Source organism: Heliconius melpomene, chromosome 3, assembly GCF_056956725.1.
Source record: "Heliconius melpomene rosina isolate 202511_hmr_F chromosome 3, ASM5695672v1, whole genome shotgun sequence".
Taxonomy (NCBI): domain Eukaryota; kingdom Metazoa; phylum Arthropoda; class Insecta; order Lepidoptera; family Nymphalidae; genus Heliconius; species Heliconius melpomene.
In genome coordinates, this window is record NC_140391.1 from 1,658,111 (window position 1) to 1,667,261 (window position 9,151).

The window sequence follows — 9,151 nt, forward strand, 5'->3', positions numbered from 1 at the left end:
AGAAACCTTTGTAGTCCAGAGGGATATTAGTTATTTTGTAAAGAAATTTAATGAAACGCTTTTTATTCTGTATATAATAGAAGTAAAGGTATTTATTATACATATATATATATATATTATTAATAGTAGTAGATAATAATCGTTTTTTAGAACTTGTAAAAAATAAATTAACTTGGTGTATAGGTGCGTATGGGCAAAATATTCAAAATTTACATTTCCTTGCTCTGGTAACGAGGCAAAGTGCGGAGAGTTCCGCCCCTCAACACACAATGTCTCGAAATTCGGTGGAAAGTGCAGAAAAGAGTGTCTTAATAATAGGTTCCCCCTGACTACTCTTTTAAATGCAGAATACAGCGTAAACATGAAAAAAAATGAATTTTATTTTTTTTAGGATTTTTCTGGCTCTACTTCTAGTGATTACTCACACATGTAGAGATCAGCTTAAGCCTCGCGAAACGTACCTAGTTATAAGATTAAATGAACTTAGCAAAAATCAATATTTTAAAAATATTAGGTTATCTGTGAAGTAGCCTTCCCCGTTGCAATTTAGTAATAACTGTTATCCAGACAAATGCGGGGCTTAGCCCGAGCATTTAATCTTGATTAAAATTATTCTTAAGTCAAAAAAAATATTATTTTTGTTTTAGTAGGAACAATTAAAGCACAGTTATTTTGGAATCACTGACAGACATTTAAATTTTATTTATATATATAGATTTACACTTCTTCGCTTTAGGATAGTTGTTGTTTGTTCCACTTTCACACAAAAAGTATTGAATGAATTTAGATGAAAATTTAAATTAGAATAACACATAAAGATTTTGTTTAATCTGGCTATAATATGACAGTAAATTTAAGCGGACGAAACCGCGCGAGGATCGCTAGTCTACGCATATATTTGGTATTTCCATTTTACTTCTCAGAAAGTAACGTTAACTGAAACGGCCATTGATATAATCTCAAAATCATCGAACGACGATCGTTCACAGCACGTAACGTTTCTTTCACAAAAAAAAAAAGAAATACAACACTAATAGTACAAAGTACGAAAAAAAAATTCCACTTCCCTTTCAGAGCAATCATGTACTGGGTACTGTAAAGAATATTAACGAGCGTACGCTATAGAGAGCTCTTTGCTGTTTGTTTCGGTAGGCATTGCTATTATAAAATTTCAATTTTGCAATTTTGTAACAGTACTAGCTTTTGCTTATACCCGCAGGGGCATAAGTGTGTGGCGGATGTGGATTCGATTTCCATTCGGGGGAATGATATATATATTTTTTTTCATTTCTTCGCTCTGATAATGAGAAAAAGCGAATCCAAAATTCGGTAGAAAATGGGGAACGGAGCCTCTTAACAGTAGGTTCCTTAGTTCCTAGGCGAATAAAGCCTGACGCTAAAAAAATTGTATTCTCCATATAAAATAATTACTAAACTAATATTCTAATTCCATAGAAAATATTCAACTTGCTTACAAACTAAGGCGATAACTTCAATATAACATAAAACGATGCAGTTGAAGCCACTGAAAACAAATTTCTTTCATATTAACGCTACCAGTATAGACTGTAGAGCAACTTGGCACCATTGTGCAAATTGAAAGATATACTCAGGAAATGAATTAAACTTTGCAATTAAAACTTGCAACCGAGCTGCTTTCGCCTTTAAAACGTTGCTATAACTTAATTTAGTAAGTATAAAATATTTGATCCATCGAAGAAGAAGAAACCTAGTTTTAGAGCTGTATTACTAAAAACTGTATAGCATTAAAGTTATTAATCGTTATTATGACCAATTTAATTAATGGTTATTATAATCAATATTAGGTTAGTAATCGATAGGTTAACAGTTCCTATTTGTGAAAATTAAATATTTAATATTTTCATTTCTTGGGTCTGGTGATGAGGCAAAGCGCGACTTTCAGTTACACTCAGCTCACATGAACGAAATGACTTAACACTAGGTTCCCAGGTATAATAAAATATATATAACCAATAACTTACTTATTTCCATTACTCAGCACGAAAACATTAGATGTTCTAGTACCAATGTTATAAACAATACTAGTTTGACTTTTTACTATAAAAAGAACTAAACTGGCGTCGGCCAATTTGGTGCGCTACGATAAAAGAGTTGCTAGTTCATTCAGCTTAATAATGCAGAGGTCAGATGGCAATTGTTATTTTTGAGAGGCATTCACGAACATATGTGACCTGAATGCCTCGCGCAAGCCTCAATAAAGAGACTAATATAATGGCTTGTTTTTCTATTTTCTGATACATTTTTAACTATTCGTGCTGTTCGTGAAATATGGCGGTTGAGGCTAGTTGTTTGTTTAGTGTTCTTTTATTTATTTTATGTATGAATTTTAGGCTTATATTTTGTGTTTTATAAGGTTGCAAGTCTCAAGTGCTGTTTCAAGATTCTTCCTATTTCTGCAAGGTGATAGGATCAGCACCCAGGCTATAAATCCTTGAACTTCGTCGTATAATCGTAATTTAACTCTTTTTTAAATTAATATGAATAATTATAATTTTAAATTGAAACTAGGGCCGTCATGGAGTAGGGATTTTTGCTATCAGTCACAATTTTATTGGAAAAATAGGTAAACATATAATTTTGCAAATTGACAGTATTTGGTTTGGTTAGGATCCCTTTTTTGCCGATTTTCAGCTCTACGAGAGTTAACATAGTCCGTGATTGAATCTGTAAATCCTACCGTTATCGAATTACTTGTTACGATTTTGCCGTGTTACCTTTTTACCCGACTGTGAAGCTCAAAAGGAGGGTTATATTTTTAGCGTGTATATAGGTAGGTTTGTGTGTTCATTTGTTTGTTCTGTGTACCTAAACTGTCCTGTCGAACCACTGAAAGTTTTTGATAAACGATACGCCATCGTTCCCAAGTTCCTTCTAGCCGCTATGTATGGAATACTTTTTTTTTTTAAATTTAAGCTTAGAATATAATATTATGGTATCATCAAGCTGGTCTAATGTAGAAGCCGGGAACTCTTCAGAGTAATCCACTCAAATATCAGCTCAAATAATTAATAGTTCCATTCCTTATTCCTTACGCGCACAATCGATTTAAAATATATAATTTAAAACGTAATAACAACTGACTCCACCACTCTAAGACATAACATCCAAAATGTCTAGTTCCCCTGAGTTCTAGAATTAAGCTGTTACAAGGAAATTAACAAAAGCAGTATTTGGTATGTAAACACAAAACACTTGCACAAAGTCGCAAATTAGTTTACGAAGTAATTATGCAGGCGGGTTTCTTAATTAAATTCGGTACGAATGCCGCTGCGTTCACGGGAGTGACACTCGCGAGCTAGAACTAGATTGGTATTTTGATTTTATTCGCGGTTAGCTCGCTATATATACATATCTACCTGTAGGATTTGAATACAATGTTAAAATTGAATTTTTTTTTTACCATATCCAATTATTTTCAATAGCTGGTCTATTGTATTTGCATATTACAGGTGATATCTGGGATTTATTTGTTTTTTTAGCTCCATGCTGTATCCTGAACGTAGCAGTGTAGAGAGAGAGGAAATCTGAAAACTTAGTGTTAGGACACTCCGTTCCTTTTTAAAACATTTCCACTTCTCATTTTCCACTGGGCACTCAACCCCGCGTTTTGCCTCGTTACCAGATTTCCACTGAGTTCAAGGTATATTGAGACATGTTAAATAATTATCTTTTAATCTTTTTTTTAGTTGATAAAATTTTGCTTATAAGATATAACTTAACCTTTTAAAAAAGATATATACATAATGAATATAGTAAAGCATAATATTCTCACATGCTAAATGTGATCTCCCTGGACCCTGGATTAAAAGAATAGTGGACTTCGCATAGCTTCACGTATGACCGTCTGCAATACTAGGGTGAAACGTGCGTATATATAATGAAGCGAGTTAGAGACCTTTCGTGACCTTCACAAACAATACGAAAACAGTTCAATAGTTCAAAAATACTTGATTTACTTTGAAACGTCTTTTTCAGTACAATAATAGGAAATATTTTCACTAATATAAATAAGATATCCGAGTTAAAGTTTATTTTCTTTTAATCGCTTGCACGTTTCATGTAAATACTCCGAACCAACTCTGTAAATGCGACAGGTTGTGAATGACAATTAGAATTGGAGAACGAAAGTCTCTTAATGGGAGCGTGTTACTAGGTTCCCAGGTTCCCGATTCCTACCTCTGCCTCTGCTAAATTTAATTTATAAGACCGTTGAAACTAAACCATATTCAGCATACATCATAATTATGTTTGGATCATATTACTCCAAGATGTAACGATAGCTAAGCACTTCGTCGAAGCTAAGAGCTAATAATGTAACAGGCAGATAGCTGTACAAGCACTCGCCTCGTAATATCCTACTTGACGCCACACCTGCGCGGCGTGCCGTAAAATCTTTGCTCCAATACAAGTACGCATTCGTATAAATATAGAGAAAACCAGCTTCACCTGTATCCCGAATACAGCAGGGTAGGCAATGCTAAGACACTCCGTTTTCCATTTTATAAAGAAATATTTACGAGTATAGAGAACATTTATATGAAAAATGTGTCAATTATTAATTTTGGAGGACATCAAAGTACAGTGGGAAGCTTTTGGATGTAAGATAATTTGTATTCCATTTTCACTCTAGACTAAGCTAATGGCCCCCACGATTGAACTGTATTTAAGAGTACTTGGGAGAAATTTAATAGTTATTTTAGTATAGTTATCTCTTATTGTTATGCACTATAAATCGTAAGTCCAGTGGGACTTCTGAGATAAAAGAAAGACGCTCGTATGTCGCTCGTCAATATCCTCTATCTCTTAGTATTAGTATTATCCCATAAAAACAAACAAAAATAACTTTTACTCTAAAATATCCAAAGATTTCTGAAACTTTAAACTTTCTTGTGAATTGCACCTGCCTGTGTACAAGCATTAACGAAGATCGCGCCGTTACATCATACACAAGTATACGAGTACGTAGACCAAAGCTGAGTCGCTGCTAACAAATTTATGTTAAACTTTAATTTTAAGTTCGTCTGATCTTAAAATGGTAATTTTGTGCTTGAATTTTCTATTTATATTACATTTTTCTTTTTCTCTTCATTTTAAACTTTAACTTCGTGGATTTTTTTGCTCTTGCAAAGCAGTATTGATTGAGAGAACCTAGCGTCTTAGCCCACCGTTCTCCACTATCTTTCTGACTAGGCAGAGGGAACCTGGAAACCTGGAAATTGTTAACAGCGAAGAGGGGGGAACCTGGAAACTGTTAAGATTTTCCATTCACCACTTTTCTTGAGGCATTGCATGTTAACTGGCGGAACTCAACACCGCGGTTTGCCTCGTTACAAGAGCGGGGAAACGAAAATAATAAAAAGTAACATTAAAATAGTAACGCCTACACTACTCGTATATCAAATTATAGAAAAGGTCCGTATCTTGAATAAAGACTATTAAATTTATCCTTTTCCAATTTCGATTGAATCCTTTCCGCGTAGAATTTTACGGTTGTTTAAGAGAGTAATATCAACAAAATAAGGTTATTTCAGACAGATATAACGGCGTTTTATATTACGAGGCGGAGAGAATGTTACGATTGACCAATTGTATTAATTGTATTATATTTATTGTATCGTTCTATTATTCAGTTTATTGTGAAATCGAAATTTTATAGACCTTAGTGGTGCACTGGGAGACTGTTAGTGTAATAGTTGTGGGTACGATGCCCACACAGGTATATTGCATTTATAGGCTTTATAGGCAAAGTAAGGAACGGATATTTTAACACTAAATTCATTAAAAATTGGAAATTGAACAACAAAAATGTTTTTTAACTTTACGTTGTATCCTGCACACACGGAATAAGCAGAGGAAATCTGGGAAACTAGTGGTTTGTCACTCTTTTCCCCATTTAAACACTTTGTACACGTTGTCCACTCAACCAACAAACCGGAGACGATAATTTTTAAATATTTTCTTCGCTCTGGTGTCGAGGCAAAGCACAGCGTTAAGTTTCGCCACTTAAACAGTGGAGAACGGAGTGTCATAGCTCTAGGTTCCCTCTGCCTACCCGGCTCTGTGCGGGATACAGCATGATGCTGATATATATTTAGATAGTGGGATTAGTACATTGACTTTATCCACCTTAATTGCTTCTCACAATGTCTAGTATTAAAATGAACGAAGTATAAGGTCGAAACACTTTTAAAATATTCAAATGTAAAGACAAAGCGACTTTAGAATTACAAGAAACTTTTCAAATAATAACTTACATGTAATAAATTTCTAAAGTAATTTAAATGAATATGTCTGAGAAGTTTCCAATTTTTTTTTATAATTAGCAAGAAAGATATTTAGTGCTATTACATTTTTCTTATACTTATTAATATAATTGTAGTTTAATTTTTAACTAATGTCAAAAAACAGAAGGTTAGCAATTTGACTGTTTTTTTTTATGTTCACAGAAAATGGGTAACGGAGTGTCTTAACACTAACCCTGTGTGTGAAATACACATAGCTGGGTAAGCAGAGGGAACCTAATGTGTGTACTGGGAACCTAATGGAGTGTATTGAACACTCCATTCCCTATTAGTTTCAAGAAATTAATTTATATAAATTTCAGTCGCTGTCCCTGACCCATTCCGCCACTGTCTCTATTTAAATATCCATACCTATATTATAAATTCGAAACTAACTCTGTCTGTTTGTCTGTCTTTTACGCAATCAGGGCCAAACCGCTAATTTAATTGTGATAAAATACTCATATAGAGATACTTGAGGGTCTCAGGATGAACATAGGATACTTTTTTTTCTCATATTTGTAATATTTTCTATATATACCAATATATTAAAATACTTATTAATTTGACATGCAATTTATTCCGCCATGTTAATAACAACCGTCGCTATGCGACCGTTGCTAAGCAACGATTTGCAAAATTTGTTGTTAGAAAACGTCACCCAAAATGAGCTTGCCTATCTCTCTTGCGCATCTCTCTATTGAAAAGTGAAAATAATTTCATAAATATATTTAATAAATATTCGTATAGTTCAAGCGGGCGTAGCCGAGTTCGGGTCCACTAGTGTTGTTATATTTTAATCAACAAAATACAAAACTATAGCACCTCTCCATTATCCTTAATATAAGATAAGAATGATTTTTTCCAGAATTGCCTTTTTCCAGGGGCAGGGCTCAAAAACGGAACAACCCTTTTGTTTAAAATAAGCCGGGTTTTAATTGCGAGCAAAATATTCTAAATTCAGAGTCGCGTCCTGTGCAGCTGATTACGAGGCGTGCGGTTATTATGAAAAACGAGATTGTGATAGGTCGACGTTGGTTTTTTTTCTTGTTATTCAAGTTTTGTCATAATGAAAAGAAAAAAATGAATACTGTTTTTTTTATCCGTTGCCGTCCACTGCTACCTAAATGTTTATGGATTCAAATATCACCCAAGTAAATATTTATTATATTAATCTTACTAAAACTAAGAACGACTACTAAGACGATATTCGCAAAGTAGCAGGCAGCGGCTGGATGCGAAGAGCTGAAGATCGAGCTCAGTGGCGTGCCATTGGAGAGGCCTATGTCCAGCAGTGGACGAGGACAGGCTGATGATGATGATGATCATGATGATGGAAACTAAGAGAGAAAAGTATGAAAATGATTTATTATATGAGTAATAATTTAAGCTTATTAAACTATTAGTGACCATTTAAACTTTGATTAAGTAAACTTTAAAAAAAACTACTCTTAGTGTTCTCTTACACTCTTCCAGGATGCCCAACTTCTGTGTTCCAAGTCGCGTTTTTTACTGTGCTTTGTCCGTCTCTCAGTACCAAAACAATAATGAATTACATATTTAAATTATTTTCTTAGATTTTATTTAGCCATTTTTGTTGATATATTATTTTTGTGTATGTTTTAAGCCCCTCCTAGAGATGTGTTTTTAGATTAACGTGTCTGCCCGTCTGTGTGTTTGTCGGTCTGTGCATCGTAGCCTCTGAATCCTAGTTAAGTGGTAACCTTCTCTATTTTCATATTTACACCATCTAACGTACATCTAGTATATGAAACGTGTTTCAAATTATTTAGCTGTCCAAAACATAATTTACCTAGAACGCCCGCCCGTACCCTGAATAAGCACCACAATTATACGGGATTAGAACAAGCCGGGCCGAGATTACTTCCAGGACGAGCTCAAAGCAGAGTAAATGAGCGAATTAGTGGAACTCGTGTAAATCATTCTTTGTGGCGTTATTAACACTGCTATGGCTATTTAAATGACTTTGTGTCGTTCGTTTTAAATTACTGGTTTAATTTTTTTTTGTATGCATTTTTTTAATTTAGATTCTCAGGGTTGTTTAGGTTCTTTTTTATAACAATATGCTTAATAATAAAATTAGAATAGAAAAACGTATAATATTTTTAACATAGTGCAACTCGAACTGGATGTTTCAAAGAATAATCGTTTGGGAAAAAAGCAAGACGTCCCTTTAAGACATCCCGTTCCCATTAAGACACTTCCGTTCCCCACTTTCGGCTGAGGAGACTGGAGGCATTGTGTGTTGATTGGCGAAAGTCAGTGCCACACTTTGATTACTTCAAGAGGAGTAGAATCTACTATCTTTATCAATTATAACACAATTACATTCTATAAAATTAAATTAAAATTTGACAGTAGCTACATTTTAATCAGGTATGACTAATAAATGACCAAAACACTCAACGTACATTACAGCCCTGTAATTGTTGAATCACAAATGCTAATTTCAAAAGTTTTTAATCAGTGTTATTTTATTTATTTATTAGACCCTGACTGGAAATTCGATGGTTGCGGTTGATTCTCACTTGGGGAAAATTACTTTCATTTTCTACCACTGGAGGAAAGTAGTGTTAGGATACTCCGTTATTCCCACTATTAATATTATTATAATAGTAATATATTTGAAAAATATATTATAATTAGAAAAAAACACACGGATTTATTAGAAATTCATGCATTTCCCAACAGAAAATTGAACCCAAGAGACTTGCTAAGCAATCAAAGTCATTATCACTATTCTAACATAATCTCAAAAAGACTAACTTATCAACCTGGCTCCTCCTCCAGGGACCTCAACTCTTATA